This window comes from Camelina sativa, chromosome 11 (genome assembly GCF_030686135.1).
Source record: "Camelina sativa cultivar CO46 ecotype springtype chromosome 11, ASM3068613v1".
Lineage (NCBI taxonomy): Eukaryota > Viridiplantae > Streptophyta > Magnoliopsida > Brassicales > Brassicaceae > Camelina > Camelina sativa.
In genome coordinates this window covers 28921810-28937331 of record NC_141890.1, presented here as the reverse complement: position 1 = coordinate 28937331, position 15522 = coordinate 28921810, and the positions used below count along the sequence as shown (strand labels likewise).

Genomic DNA, 15522 nt, shown 5'->3' with positions numbered 1-15522 from the left:
TTATCAACAATTTTCTTTAAAAATATAGATCATATAATGACTCTTTTACGACCTACATTTTTAAAGAAAATGTTATAAAATTTTGCGGTCTTTGTAGACAAAATATGATAAAATAAATGAGTTATTATAAATATTATAAAACAGACCAAAGAGTTTCTCACTAAACATTAAACATGAGGGTATTAATGGGCAAGGTGGACCTGTATTTTTTTTTTTTTTGGTAAGAAATCGGGAGATAGCCTCTCGATCAATTTATTCAAACACTAAAGATATTACAAAAGAACCAAAGCAGAGCTCGATAAATCCTCCCTCAACAAGGGTTCAAGACACTCAGGAACACAATTAAAAACATGGAAACCTAACGGTAAAGTAAAAGCATAGTTCGCCAAACCGTCTACTAAACGGTTTGCCTCCCTATAAATATGTGTAACTCGGACATTCCAGTCCTTTGATAAGAAGCCATGACACAGACGTACCAGGAACGACAGAGGATGCGTCTCACAAATCCCTGTCTTAAGAAAACCCACTACCTGCTCTGAATCTACCTCCACCTCTAACCTCGCTATCTTCTTCTCCCAAGCAACGTAGAGGCCGTAATACACAACCCATAATTCTGCCAAGGTAGCGGAACAACGACCAATGTTCAAAACAAAGCCACTGCACCACTCACCCGCCTCATTGCGGATCACTCCTCCTGCTGTAGCCGGCCCTGGGTTTCCATGTGACACCCCATCCGTATTAACTTTATACCATCCACTCGGAGGACATAACCATCTAATCATTCTCTCACTTCTATCCACCCGTGACTTTAAACGAACCCCATACGCATCAACAACGACTTTGGCAGCATCTTTAAGGAACTGCACACGATCCCGCCATACCCTGTTCTCACCAAAGATATTTCCACACCTCCATTTCCATGCCCACCAGATAGTCATAGCAAACAGTGTAGTCCAAATCGTATTCTCCTGAGCTAGCTCTCCACTCAAGTTCCCAGCGATCCATTCCAAGAAGGACTGCTCAAAGAAAACTCTCTGCCTCCGGGCAGGAACTAGCCGCAACCATACACCTGACATGGCCGGACAGTCCCAAAGGACATGGATAATAGTCTCCAAGCCCCCTTTGGAAACTGAACATACCGATGTGTCACTCATATGACGATGAAGTCTTTCTGTGTTAGTCATTATAACCTGTTTAACAACCATCCAAACAAAAACACGCACTCGTTCTGGTACCCGGATGCTCCAAACCAGTGAGTAGAAGGTCTCCATATTCTGAGTCGGTGTCTCCACCTTTGTTAATAAACTATAGGCAGACTGAACAGTGAATTTTCCATCCCCAGATTCTCCCCAGGACAAACGATCCTTCGCTCATGTGACCTTGTCCACCACCACCGCAGCTAATTCTAACTTGAGATTCTCAGGAACATAGGGCACAAGATTTGCTTGTATCCATCCTACTCCATCACACCACATGTCGCATACTCTCACCATATCATACCCAACTGGGAGCTCACCTGATACCAGTTCCACAAGAGGTTTGTTCGTAAACCACCTTTCTGTCCATAACTTAACCTGAGTCCCATCTCCAACCACCCAACGAATCCCCTTGAAGACCACATCCCCCAGTCCAACACAAATACTTCTCCAGGTAGACGACCAGTAGCCCTTCTTCTTTAGCCAAGACAAATCTTGTACATTACCAACCTTATACTTTGCCCTCACCACGCGTGCCCATAAGCTTTTGTCATCGTGTAAGACTCTCCATCCCACCTTTGCAATCAAAGTCGTATTCATAACATTTGCTTTCTTAACACCCAGACCACTCTCACGTTTGGGGAGACACACTTGATCCCAGCCAATCAGATGCATCTTCTTCTTCTCCAAGGTCGAGCCCCATAAGAAATCTCTAGAGATCCGATCTAACCTATCCAGTATACTAACGGGCAGTTTAATCGTGGTCATTGTGTGGATTGGAATGGATGACAGCATAGCCTTCGTAAGTGTGAGTCTTCTTGCAAAGCTCAACATCCTACCCCTCCAGCCAGTCAAACGAGAGGAAACTCGCTCTACTACATCACCAAACGTATTCTTATTGATTCGCTTATGTAGGATAGGCATTCCCAAGTACTTACCTAGATTTCACGTTGAAGAAATTCCACTTTCAATGCTAATCATAGACCTCAATTCCCTTGAAACATTATCAGAGAAGAAAATATTGGACTTTTCCAAACTAACTTTTTGCCCTAAGGCAAGACAAAATCTCTCCAACACCTGTTTCACCACTCAGATTTGGGACACAGAGGCTTCCGCAAACAAGATCAAATCATCTGCAAAGAAGATATGCGATAAACTAGGCCCCCCATTGGACAGCCTGATCGGTTTCCATCTCTTATCCTCTATCGCAGCATCAATCAAGTGGCATAAACGCTCCATACACAACACAAACAGAAATGGAGACAGTGGATCACCTTGGCGAAGTCTTCTAGATGGTTTAAAAGGTTCAATCTTTTCACCATTCCAGAGTAGGTTCATTGATGGATCCTTTACGCACGTCATTATCCAACTAACCCAACAATCAGATAGACCCGCAACTCCAAGCGTCCCATCAAGGAAATCCCACCTAATTCTGTCGTAAGCTTTTTCTAGATCAAGCTTTAACAACATCCAACCTTTCCTCCCTTTCTTATGCCTCATTGAATGTACCACCTCTTGGACCACCACAATATTATCCGAACTCAGGCGACCAGGAATGAAACTCGATTGCGCTGGACCAACCAAGGTAGACATAACACTCTTCAGTATCCCCACCATAGTCTTTGTAATGATCTTAAATAGCACATTGCAAAGACTTATTGGTTGAAACTGCACAATTCGCTCAGGTTTAACCACCTTTGGTAAAAGCACTACCAACGCATCATTCATGCCCTCAGGAAGTAGACCTGTCTGAAAAAATTCCAAAACAGTCTGCACTACCGACTCTCCAACCACGTCCCAGCATTGTTGGTAGAACACGGGTTGAAACCCATCAGGTCCCGGAGCCTTAAATTTTCTCATACTGCGAACTGCTAGCTCCACTTCCTCAGCACTAAAAGGTCTCTCTAAACCCTCCTGCTCCACTCGAGAAAAAGGTAAGAAACCCTCACAAGCAAGCTGCTCCCCTCCCAACTCAACATCAGCCAACGAGTACAACATCGTATAGTAGTCCACAGCAAGCTTCTCTAACTCCTGCCCATCCGAAATCCATCCTCCTGTATCATCCTACAACATATCAATTTTATTCCTCCTCCGACAGTCCGATCCCACAAAGCTGCCATCAAGTCTTTAAAACCAGGATGTTGGAGCCAAGCCGCTTCAAAATGAAACGGTCTTCTCCTAGCATTCATCGCAAGCACTGGACTTAACTGCACATATAATGGAGAATGGTCTGAAGCCAGAGATGGAAGATGAGAAACCACCGCATCTTGCCACTGTAAACGTGCTTGAGGGCAACAGAACACTCGATCAAGGCGTTTTGCCACAAAGGTATTCCCTACTCTCCCTCTCCTCCATGTATATTGATTACCCCTGAACCCCATGTCTATTAAAGACAGATCCTGTATCCATTCTCCAAACGCAAGCGAATCCGGAGAAAGCATACCATTCCCCCCTGTTCTTTCGTCCAGACGAACAATGGTGTTAAAATCACCTCCCATCACAAGCGGACCAGAGACTGAGTTAACGACCGCTCTTAATTTCTCCCACAGCCCACACCGTCGACTCACGGTAGGTGCTGCATACACCGCAATCAAATTCACCGACTCTGTCCCATTGACCACCAAAGCATGGATATATTGGTCCGATGATTCAACGATCGTGACCTCCCCAATACCCGATCTCCACAACAACCACAGACCACCACTCTGCCCATTTGCATCCACACGGAATACATTTTCGAATCCCAAACCTCGACAAATTTGTCCTGCTCTCTCACCTCCCGCATGAGTCTCGAACACAGCCAAGATATACGTTGGAAACTTATTCAGTAAATATCGTATCGATCTTCGAAAATTAGGTTTATTTGCCCCCGGCAATTCCACATCAAAATATTCATCATCGGAACACACAATTCAAAGGGAAACCCCGGGGCGACTCGTTATTGAGCACCAAGACTCGTCGCATCCACCACCAACCCATCTTCTGAGACCAAACTCATCTCGGTCGCAACATCCAGCCGAATAGGCATCGCCGTATCCTTCGCTCCCAGAGAATCACTCGTACCCTCCCCATGTCCTCCCACCCTCGAATCCGATGAAACCGACACGAATCCTCCTTCAGATCTCCCAACATTATCACTCACGATCCTCAGTCGTTTTTCAGTCACCGGCCAACCAGCTTCCTCTTTTGTTGGGCCAAAGACCAGTCCCTTAACGGGCCGTTTGATTTTCGATTGCTTAGGCTTTGAAACCAATTTCGCTGGCCTTTGCTCCACTCCCGCAAATATACCGGCCTTACCACGAGTAAACTAAACATTAAACATGAGGGTATTAATAGTTTGAAATTTAATATATAACGTTTTAGTTTGAGGGGACTTGGCGTTGTCTCTGAGTATTAGTTTCATTACCAAAGGATTCATAACCATTGCTTCACTGTACTATAACAATATATATTTTTATCTTTATTTAGAAGTATTACACTACACGTTACAAGCATATTGAGTGTAAATATCAATGATCTTCGATAATGAGAATATATTGGAAACATAGAAGACCGATGAGCTTCAAATCTGTTGTACGAATCTCCTATGATCTTCTACGCTCAGGGGCAAACACATTTGCGTGACAATTTATCAAATAAGCAAAATTTAGACATAAAACGACCGACTCGTTTTTTTCTTTTTTAATTAATAAATAATAAATATATAAATAATAATAATAATAAATACTTTATAACTAATGGTCCCATACCCACTAACCACCTAACCACAAACATACTAAACAGCGGAAATAATAAACAATACCAATATCTAATAATAAATGGTCATTATGTAAAACATAACAATTATCCAATACTCAAACAACAAGAAACATAGAACCAACAACCTAGCAATGTTCTAATGATCCAACTCTAGCAATCTAGCATTACAAGACAACAACCAAATCAAATCCCTAGAACATCCTCCTCTTCATTGTCTGGATTCCACGATCAAACTTTACCTTTACCTGCACCACAAACACAAATTGAGATGCATGAGTATTTAATAAACACTCATTAAGGCAATCCTTCAATCTACTGGGCTATACACACAAGCAATAGAGACATCTCCATCAACCAACAATCAACAACCAACAATCAACAACCAACAATAACAAACCAGGACTATGCATCGACCGACACCAGCTGGGGTTGCATCGATCGACACAAGCTTGCATCGACCGACACGCACGCTTGCATCGACCGACACGCACATGGCATCGACCAACGTTCCTAGGTCAAACGCCTCGCATTTGCATCGACTGACGCACAAAATGCATCGACCGATGCACGTGCCGAGCATCGTTTTTCCCCGAAGCTTCTCGCCGGATCTTCGTTCCAACAACCACAAAACTTGTTCCTAAGCCACACGAAAGCTTCACAACGTCCCATATAACATTTTAACAAGCCAAACAACACTTGAACAAGCAGATCAGAGAAATATCCAGCTTAGATAGGCCATGGTCATGCACTTACCTTTGCCAAGAAGATTCTGAACTTTAAACAAGCAAAACAGCGCTCCTAGGAAGCTCCTACAACGATCAAGGCTACAGATCTCTACAGGAACAACCTTAAATCTCCCAAAAACCTCAAGAACACCCAAGAACACTTTTTCTCCCTTTCTTTTCTCTCAAAAGCGGCCAAACACAACTAATGAGACAAAAACTCGAGTTAAGGGTTTTTCCCTAACCCAAAACGCAACGTTTAATTTAAACTCGTCCGCACAAAACCGACCTTACATCGGTTGATGCAACCCTTAAACCGGGATTCCGCTTCGCAGATGTTACAATTCTCCCCCATCAACATAGATTTGTCCTAAAATCTCGAATAACCATCAGCCAAGGACTCCCGTGCAACCGTCTCCACGGTGCATTCCTCCAACCGATCTATAAAAGGTCACCTCTAGACGATAGACTCACGTTCCAAGCATTATTTGCTCTCGACTTTTGGACTTTTCTTTACTCACAGGTCTTAACCTTGAGTTTTTATTGGCTCCTCATCAGGCCTAAGCCTGCATGCCATAATGTTGGTTCCTCATCGGGCCTAAGCCCGCATGCTATATTATATAAGGAAGTCCAATATTCATCTCTCGGGTTACCACCATACAGCGCGCCTCCAGATCGTCATCCGAAGTCGATATACCAACCATACCCTCAAGCCACAAAGTCTCAGGATATGGCGGTACTAGGAGAAATAATGTCCCCCCAAGAGTCGCGAGCAAACAATTCTGAACACGTCTGAGTCTTATCCCTAACCAGGTTTCCTTCTCGTGGCTCGCGTAAGACAACGTAATGTCCTACCAACCACATATCCCCTCACTAGAATACCTCATGACCACACAAGAATCATATACATGCCACACGGGCCGCCAAAAAGGCCAAACAAAATGTCCTAAACAGGAGCGCCACCAAGGCCAAAAGAATGTTCTAAACAGGACCGCCACCAAGGCCAAACAAATATCCTAAACAGGACCGCCACCAAATCCAAACAAAGGTCCTCAATAGGACCGTCACAAAGACCATTCGTCCCGAAGGACCGTCACGAAGACCACTCGTCCTGAAGGACCATCACGAAGACCACTTGTCCCGAAAGACCATCACGAAGACAATGCATCCCGAAGGATCGCCTCAACAGGCCACATGTCCCAAAGGATCGTCACGAAGACCACACATCCAGAAGGACCGTCTAAACAGGCACATTGGCTAAACAGCCCGCCACAAAGGCCACACAATTGGCTAAACAGCCCGCCACAAAGGCCACACAATGTCTCAAATGACCACCACACATGGCACAATGACTCAAAAGTCCGCCACGAAGGCCACAAAAGCCCCACCAAGGCTCACAACACCAAAAATGGACAAATTATAACTCACATAAAACTTTCCATTTTTAGACTTTCCACTTTTGGAAACTTCCCACTTTTAGAAATTTCTATTACAGGAAACTTTCCCTCAATACACCGATTCACAGAAATTTCGTACCCCGAACACCACCTCATCTTGTTAATTAGTCGCACAACCATCCACCCCTAAGCGACCAAGTAAACAAGAGAGATGGACTAGTATACTCCATTCCCGCTCCAGCCACGGATTACACCTGGGACCAGGTTAGACAAGTTCAAGTTGCGACCTGCTTCTCAAACCACTTCTTGAACCTTCCCTTCGTCCTCGCCTCTGGCTCCCAAGTCTGCTCCTCCACACCATCACAGTCCCAAAGGACTCTCATCAAAAGAACCTTCTTCTTCCGAAGTTCCTTGATCCTCCTCTCGAGAACCCTCACTGGTCTCGCCTCCAAAATCATGTTAGGCTGAAGATCCTCAGGAATCTTAGCCAACAACTGATCATCCTCACGGAGACACTTCCGCAACATAGACACATGGAAACCCTTGTGGAACGCACGCATAACCTCATGCAACTCCAGCCTATATGCTACCAGTCCCACCCGCTCAATCACTATGAACGGACCCATATACCTTGGACTCAACTTAGTCTCTAACAATGAACTGTTCCGACCCGCGACATGGCCATCTTGAGGTACACTCTGTCTCCCACCTGAAACTCAAGATCTCTCCTCCTCTTATTGGCATAACTCCTCTGCGATCCTGAGCTTCCTTCATGTTCAGCTTGAAAACCCGAATCTTCTCTGAGGTCTCCTGAACAAAACTAGCACCATACATGCTCCTCTCTCCCACTTGAGTCCAACATAATAGTGTATGACATGGCCTCCTATACAGAGCCTCATAAGGAGCCATCCCAATACTCGCCTGGTAACTATTGTTGTAAGCAAACTCTACCAGGTTCAGGTGATCTGCCCAATGGCCACCCCAATCCAACACACACATCCTCAGCAAATCCTCCAACGTCTGGATCATCCTCTCTGACTGTCCATCTGTCTGGAGATTATAAGTTGTACTCATATGCACCTTAGTGCCCATCTCTGCCTGAAATGTCCTCTAGAACACCAAAGTTAACTTAGAATCCTTATCAGACACAATACTCGCTGGCATCCCATGCAACCTGACTATCAACTTCACATATTTCTTAGCCAAGACCGCTGCTCCAACAGTCTTCTTAATGGCCAGAAAATGTGCCGACTTAGTCAACGGGTCCACAATGACCCAAATAGCATCAAAGGTCTGAAACACTGGCAGCCCTACCACGAAGTCCATCGTGATCATATCCCACTTCCACTCTGGAATGGGAAGACTCTTCAGTAACCTGCCTACAACTTGATGTTCAGCCTTCACTAGCTGGCAAACATCGCACCTCGCGACCCAACTAGCTACATCCTTCTTCATCCCAACTCAATGATAATACCTCTTGAGATCACGGTACATCTTGGTTGCTCCTGGATAAATAAAGAACTTGCTCGCATGAGCCTCCCTCAGGATCTCCTATCTCAACTCCTCATCCTTTGACACACAAATCCGCCCGTGAACCAAAATAGTACCATTATCTGAGACCTGATACTCTGAATCAACATCCTTAGAGGCATTCACCAGCCCCAAATCCTTCTCCTGAGCCAACCGCACCTTACTTAGAAGATCTGCTCTATAAACCGCCTCTAAACCCAATGGTTCCTGAGAAACAGCACAGAACCTCAATGCACTAATCTCTCCTACCAGAGACTCCATGTCCTGCTCCTGAGCCGAAGCCACCCTCTTCCGACTCAAATCATCTGCAACCAAGTTAGCCTTACCAGGGTGATAGGCTATCTCCAAATCAGAATCCGCCACCAGCTCCATCCACCGCCTCTGCCTCAAGTTCAACTCAGGCTGAGTGAATATATACTTCAGGCTCTTATGATCTGTAAACACTTGTACCTTTGCACCATAAAGATAAGATCTCCAAATCTTCAGGGCAAAAACTACAGCAGCCATCTCCAATTCATGAGTAGGATAGTTGTCCTCATGTTTCTGCAACTGCCGCGAAGCGTAGGCAATCACTTTCCCATGCTGCATCAACACACATCCCAAATCAACTCTGGATGCATCTGTATAAACCACATAGAGTTGTACCTGATCTGGCAAAGCTAACACTGACGTAGTAGTCAGCATCTCCTTCAGGCTTGCAAAGCCCTCCTCGCACTCCTGCGACCAGACAAAAGGAACATCCTTCCTTGTCAACTTAATCATCGGTCGTGCTCTGCTCGCAACCCCCTGCACAAACCTCCTGTTGTAACCCGCCAACCCAATAAAACTCCTGATCTCGGTGGCATTCTGCGGTCTAGGCCAATCTCTGATAGTCTGAATCTTCTCCGGATCTACAGAAATTCCCTCTGCTGAAACAATATGATCCAGAAAACCCATCTCACGCTGCCAAAAACTGCACTTGCTCAACTTAGCAAATAACTGCTGCTCCCGCAGCTTCTCCAGAACTGCCCTCAAATGCACTGCATGCTCCTCAGGAATCTTAGAAAATACCAGGATGTCGTTGATGAAAATGATGATAACCCGACGCCAAGTCTATCTTGGAGAACCAAGTAGCACCTCTCAACTGATCCAACAACTCATCGATCCTGGGAAGAGGGCACTTGTTCTTCACAGTGACCCAGTTCAAACCCCTATAGTCAATACACAAGCGGAAACTTTCATCCTTCTTCTTCACGAATAACACTGGCGCTCCCCACGGTGATACACTAGGACAGATGAATCCCTTGTTCAACAAATCCTCTAGCTGCTTCTTCAGCTCTGCCATCTCTGCTGGATCCATTCTGTAAGGAGTCTTGGATAACGGCGTTGTCCCCGGTTCCAGTTCAATCGTGAAAGATCAGACCGAGATGGTGGTAACCCCTGCAACGACTGGAACACATCCTCGAACTCCTCAATAACCTGAATACCGCTAACCGTAGACTGCCCCACTGACTCTCTGGCATTGATATAGTAACCAAATAAGCCTCACGGCCTTTCTCGATCATATTCCCAACCTGCATGGCCGAGATCACGAGACTTCCTGAAGTCGGTCTAATCCCCTGAAAAACCAACTTCCTTCCTGGATGCTCAAACTCCACTCTACCCCTATGGCAATCCAGATGAACCATATGCTGATGTAGCCAATCCATTCCGAGAATAACATCATACAACTCCACTGGACTAATAAGCAAATCCGCTTGGCAATTCTCCATAGCAAATCATCAATACGAGCGTAATAAAACAAACAAGTACCATACGTTCGCATATTCTGATTCACCGCATCCAATGCTTTGCAAGCCTCTAACTCAACCCACTTCACTTATTTCCCCCAACAAGCTTACAAAAACCTTGAAACTAGCAACCCTGTCCATCTCCAATAAACTTCATCCACTATCGTCGCAACGATGAGTTTATTCTGCCATGAAGGTTTCTCATGAACTTATGTACCTGGCTAGCTTACCCTTGCCGGCTTATATCTGCTGCAGCTCCCCTTCCCGGGACTCCAGCACCACCAGCCACACAATCCTGGCGCATCAGCTACACATTCATGACCGCACTGGTCATAGAACCCTGGCCCACCGGCCAACACAACTAAAATCCAAGATTAAACCACCATCAACTCTCGAGGTCTACATTTCGTCGTTATGTTTATACTCACGTCCTAGGCATTGCTTGCTCCCAACTCCTCAACCCTTAGGTTGCAACCTTCAAGCCATACTGATCTCACTCTTAGACCAGCGTCTTAGAGTTATACCGTCTCACTCTTGGATCACAATCCTCAAGATCTCGGTATCAGGGGAACTACTCATCCCCTCTGCCACTCTCGGAGCCCCAGTCCCTCGAGCTATCGGTATTCAAGGGAATCACCATCCAATCAGGAGCAATAACTAAACGACTATAAACATCTCCCGGCCAAAAGTACCTCATGTAGTTCGAGTATAACACTGCAATGTTATACCTGCCCACTGAAGTTCCAATATCCAACTGGATTACCCACCAAACAGAGAAATATATATTCCAACTGCATATCTCTCCTGATAAGCTTGCGACCCTTTGACGTGCCTCCTCGTGGAACTCTGGACCACACACTCACTAGCCTCGGGAACCTGCCCAACCACGACCATGACAATGCCTAAATCCACGACCAACAACTCAAACACCCTTAACCACTGCTCTTCCGAACAGAGGCTAACAAGCATAAAAAAAAAAAAAAACCAAAACCACACAAAGAAACATAACATACCGTGGAATCTCATTGAAGGCTCGAAGAGGATGTTCTAGGACTCCATGCCACACAAAATTGACTAACTCACATAATTAACCTAAAGTCTTCAGTTTTTTTTAATTAATAAATAATAAATATGTAAATAATAATAATAATAAAAACTCTACAACTAGTGGTCCCATACCCACAAGCCACCTAACCACAAACACACCAAACAGCGGAAATAATAAACAATACAAATATCCAATAAATATCCAATAATAAATGGCCAGTATGTAAAACATAACAATTATCCAATACTCAAACAACAAGAAACATAGAATCAGCAACCTAGCAATGTTCTAATGACCCAACTCTAGCAACCAAGCAATGTTAGACAACAACCAAATCGAGTCCCTAGAACATCGTCCTCTTCATTGCCTGGATTCCACGATCACACTTTGCCTTTACCTGCACCACAAACACAAATTGAGATGCATGAGTACTTAATAAACACTCAGTAAGGCAATCCTCCCATCTAGTTGGCTATACACACAAGCAATAAAGACATCTCTAACCATCAACCAACAATCAACAACCAACAATAACAAACCAGGACTATGCATCGACCAACACCAACATTGCATCGACCAACACCAGCTGGGGTTGCATCGACCAACACAAGCTTGCATCGACCGACACGCACACTGCATCGACCAATGCATGCTCGACATAGCACGAAAACCCTAATCGCATCAACAGACGCCTCCACATGGCATCGACCGACGTTCCTAGATCAAATGCGTCGTCCTAGCATTTGCATCGACCAACGCACAAAGTGCATCGACCGATGCACTTGCTGAGCATCGTTTTTCCCCGAAACTTCTCGCCGGATCTTCGTTCCTACAACAACAAAACTCGATCCCAAGCCACAAGAAAGCTTCACAAAGTCCCTTATAACATTTTAACAAGCCAAACAACACATAAACAAGCAGATCAGAGAAATCTCCAGCTTAGATAAGCCATGGTCATGCACTTACCTTTGCCAAGAAGATTTTGAACCTTAAACAAGCAAAACAACGCTCCTAGGAAGCTCCTACAACGATCCCAGCTACAGATCTCTACAGGAACAACCTCAAATCTCCCAAAAACCTCAAGAACACCCAAAAATACTTTTTCTCGCTTTCTTTTCTCTCAAAAGCGGCCAAACACGACTAATGAGACAAAAACTCGAGTTAAGGATTTTTCTCTAACCCAAAATGCAGCGTTTAACTTAAACTCGTACACATATGCCTTTCCTTAAGAGATCTCCAAGGTCAAGTCTTTGCAGTGTCATCACAACTTTAGTTGCTTTCCAAACAAACATGAGAAGACCTTTAGATGTCACAAAAAGGGTACCAGGTTTGTAACCAGGATACCGGAAACCATAACCCTTCGCAGTACCTTCTCCTTCGTAAGAATTCTCAAATTCTTCTCCATTTGTTTTGAAAGGAAAAAGCTCAAAGGAACGCGAATCAATCTTTATAACAAACATTGCAGATCCATTCGGATGCATTCCGTAGTGAGTTCCTTCTAGTATTTTTGTCCATATAAGAAGCCTATCAGTACCATCTTGAGACTGTTCATAAGAGAGCATCAGTAGAAAAAGAGCCTTTCCGGGTTTATCTTCGGTAAATGTTCCCGGTGGCCAACCAAAAGTTCCTCCCCACAAGCTTGCATACTCTTTACTAGCGATGGGATTCTTAACTGGTAGCTTATAAAGGGCAAAGCAGGTTTCGTCCATATTTGGCCAACCTTGGTAAGAAGACAGCTTAATTTTGGAAGCTTTGACACTAAGACCTAGTGAATCACCAAAGCTAAGAAATCTTTGGAGATTCCAAGGTCTAGTCTCACTTCTTGAAGAAGACGTGTTCTTCGAAGAACTAGACTTCCCAAGAATTTTCTTTATATTACTTCTGAAACACCTACTTAATCTCTTCTTTTGTGTACCCTATATCTGTTAGTTTAAGCGGAAGTAAAGATAGAATTGTAAGAGTGAAGAGAGTTTGATGAGTGAAGAACAAAGAGAATAATGGGAGAATGATATTCCATTAGTATGTTTATTACAATGTCGGCTACAACCTTTAAATAGGAGAACAAACTAGGGCTACACACTTTTGAATTGACAAATAGGTGATAGAGACATAAAGAGAGAGATAGAGAAGATCCCAATGGTGATAGCGACCGGTCATGGTCTCCTAGGACGAAGCCAACCCGTGATCATGTTCCCACTTTTCCCTTAATGGCTACAATAGGAATTCTAGATCCTTCTCTTGGGCCTTAAGAGAACTAGGCCTCTTCTCTCTTCCATATGTCTTGATAGAACTCGGCCATATCGAATACTCGTACGGACATGACTAAGTCCCAAGGTGGTTCATGATCAATAATATCTGATTCCCACCGTCCATGTTGCCAAATATCAACATCAAAACCAAGTTGCTTCCACGATTTGTCTATGTCTACCTGATTTGGATTACTTATACACTCATCCTCCAGGTTCATGTGATTCCAATCACCACCAAACTTATGCATATTAAGGAGCATGGTTCTGTGTTCCAACAACACCGCTTCATCATCTTTCGACGTAGGAAATAACCTCTCACTTGATAGATCAGGACCATCAGGTACATGTATACCAACAGTGCTTGTCACTATGTGAAGCAAATTCCTTCTATAACTAAAAGGTAGATTACGAAATGGAAACCGAACCTCTGTCTCTCCCAACAACACAGTCTCCTCTCGCCTAGGCTCAACCTCAATTAAAAGCACATTACAACTCTTCTCAATACCCAAAACGAAACCAGGGTGCAAGCAGCAGTTGAGTTTTCCGTCTCTTCCATGGAGGAAAAACTTGGCAGAGCCATCAAAACCACAGATAACCTCAAAAACGGGTGACCACATAACACAAGCCTCCTCAATTCCTAAAGGACCAACCTGTTGTAGAATAATCCGGCACCCGACTACAGATAAGAAACCAGGCATCACATAAACAACATTCCCAAGTTCAGGGTTTTGGTGAACCCAAATCCCAACAAGAGGCATCACCACATTAACAAGAAACCTACAAAGCGCCTTGTAAGAAGAGATCTCAACTCGCCATTGGACAATTTCAGATAAAGGAAGAACCTTTGCAACATCACATTGCACAAACCAGATATTCTCTGAATCCACAACCTCACAGACACTTTTGCAGCATAAGCTTAGATTTCAAATGTCTCTTGGAGAAACAAAACGTGCGATAATAGCAATTACATCTTCTGGAACAGACAGTAGCAAGCAAGGACCAAATGATTCTGACCCTAAATCTTCGTTCCTCATCTATTATCACAAATCAAGTTGGCAAAAAAATTACTATAGAGCTAATCCCAAAATATATGTTGAACATTCTCTATATAAAAGAGACAATTTTTGGTCATGACTTAATTCGTAACAATATTATGACCAAAAAAAATTAAGAATTTGTTACATTTTTTTCCCCAAAAAGTATCTAAAAACTCACAATATATGACAAATATTTTTGTCTCAAATAAACGTCACTATTTGTGACTACATAATGATGGTAATAAACCATCATAGTTGTTACAGTTATGTTACAGTTAATAATATCCACACCATTTTTTTTGCTAATAGAGAGAATTCTCAACTTAGTTAGTAATAATATTGTGACAAAAAATTATGAATTTATGATAAAAAAATACATCACAACATAGTATTTAAAGGTCACGAATTTGTGATAATTTTTTTTTGCCTCAACCAAACGTCACAATGATAAATGATTCCATTTTTTGTAGGTATATAATTTTAATTTTTGCAAAAAATGTCTTTTAGCTTTTTCCCGATTAATTGAAGGTTCTTTATCTAGTATTGACATAAAGAAGTTACATATGTGTTAGATATATGGCAAAATATAGTCTTTCTCACTTGAGCTTTATTTAGTAGAAAAGAAAAAAGAATCTTAAAAACTACCTACAAAATAAGTAGTGACTTTTCTAATATGGAATTGAACTAAAGGTACTTTTAAAACTAGAAAAAAACATAAATATGCCCTAACATAAACACCCAAAAAAATAGACATGAAGTTAACCCAAGAATGATGTCCCTAGGCCGTATCGGTTGGATAGACTTTTACGTTTGTA

General features: G+C 43.3%; 2 pseudogenes; both read right to left on the bottom strand.

The window, feature by feature from the left end:
• Positions 1–272: 272 nt before the first annotated feature.
• LOC147934554 (uncharacterized) lies at positions 273–4620 on the bottom strand (annotated as a pseudogene).
• A 160-nt stretch (positions 4621–4780) lies between these two features.
• On the bottom strand, positions 4781–14704 carry LOC104724301 (F-box protein At5g39450-like; annotated as a pseudogene).
• Between the last annotated feature and the right edge of the window lie 818 nt (positions 14705–15522).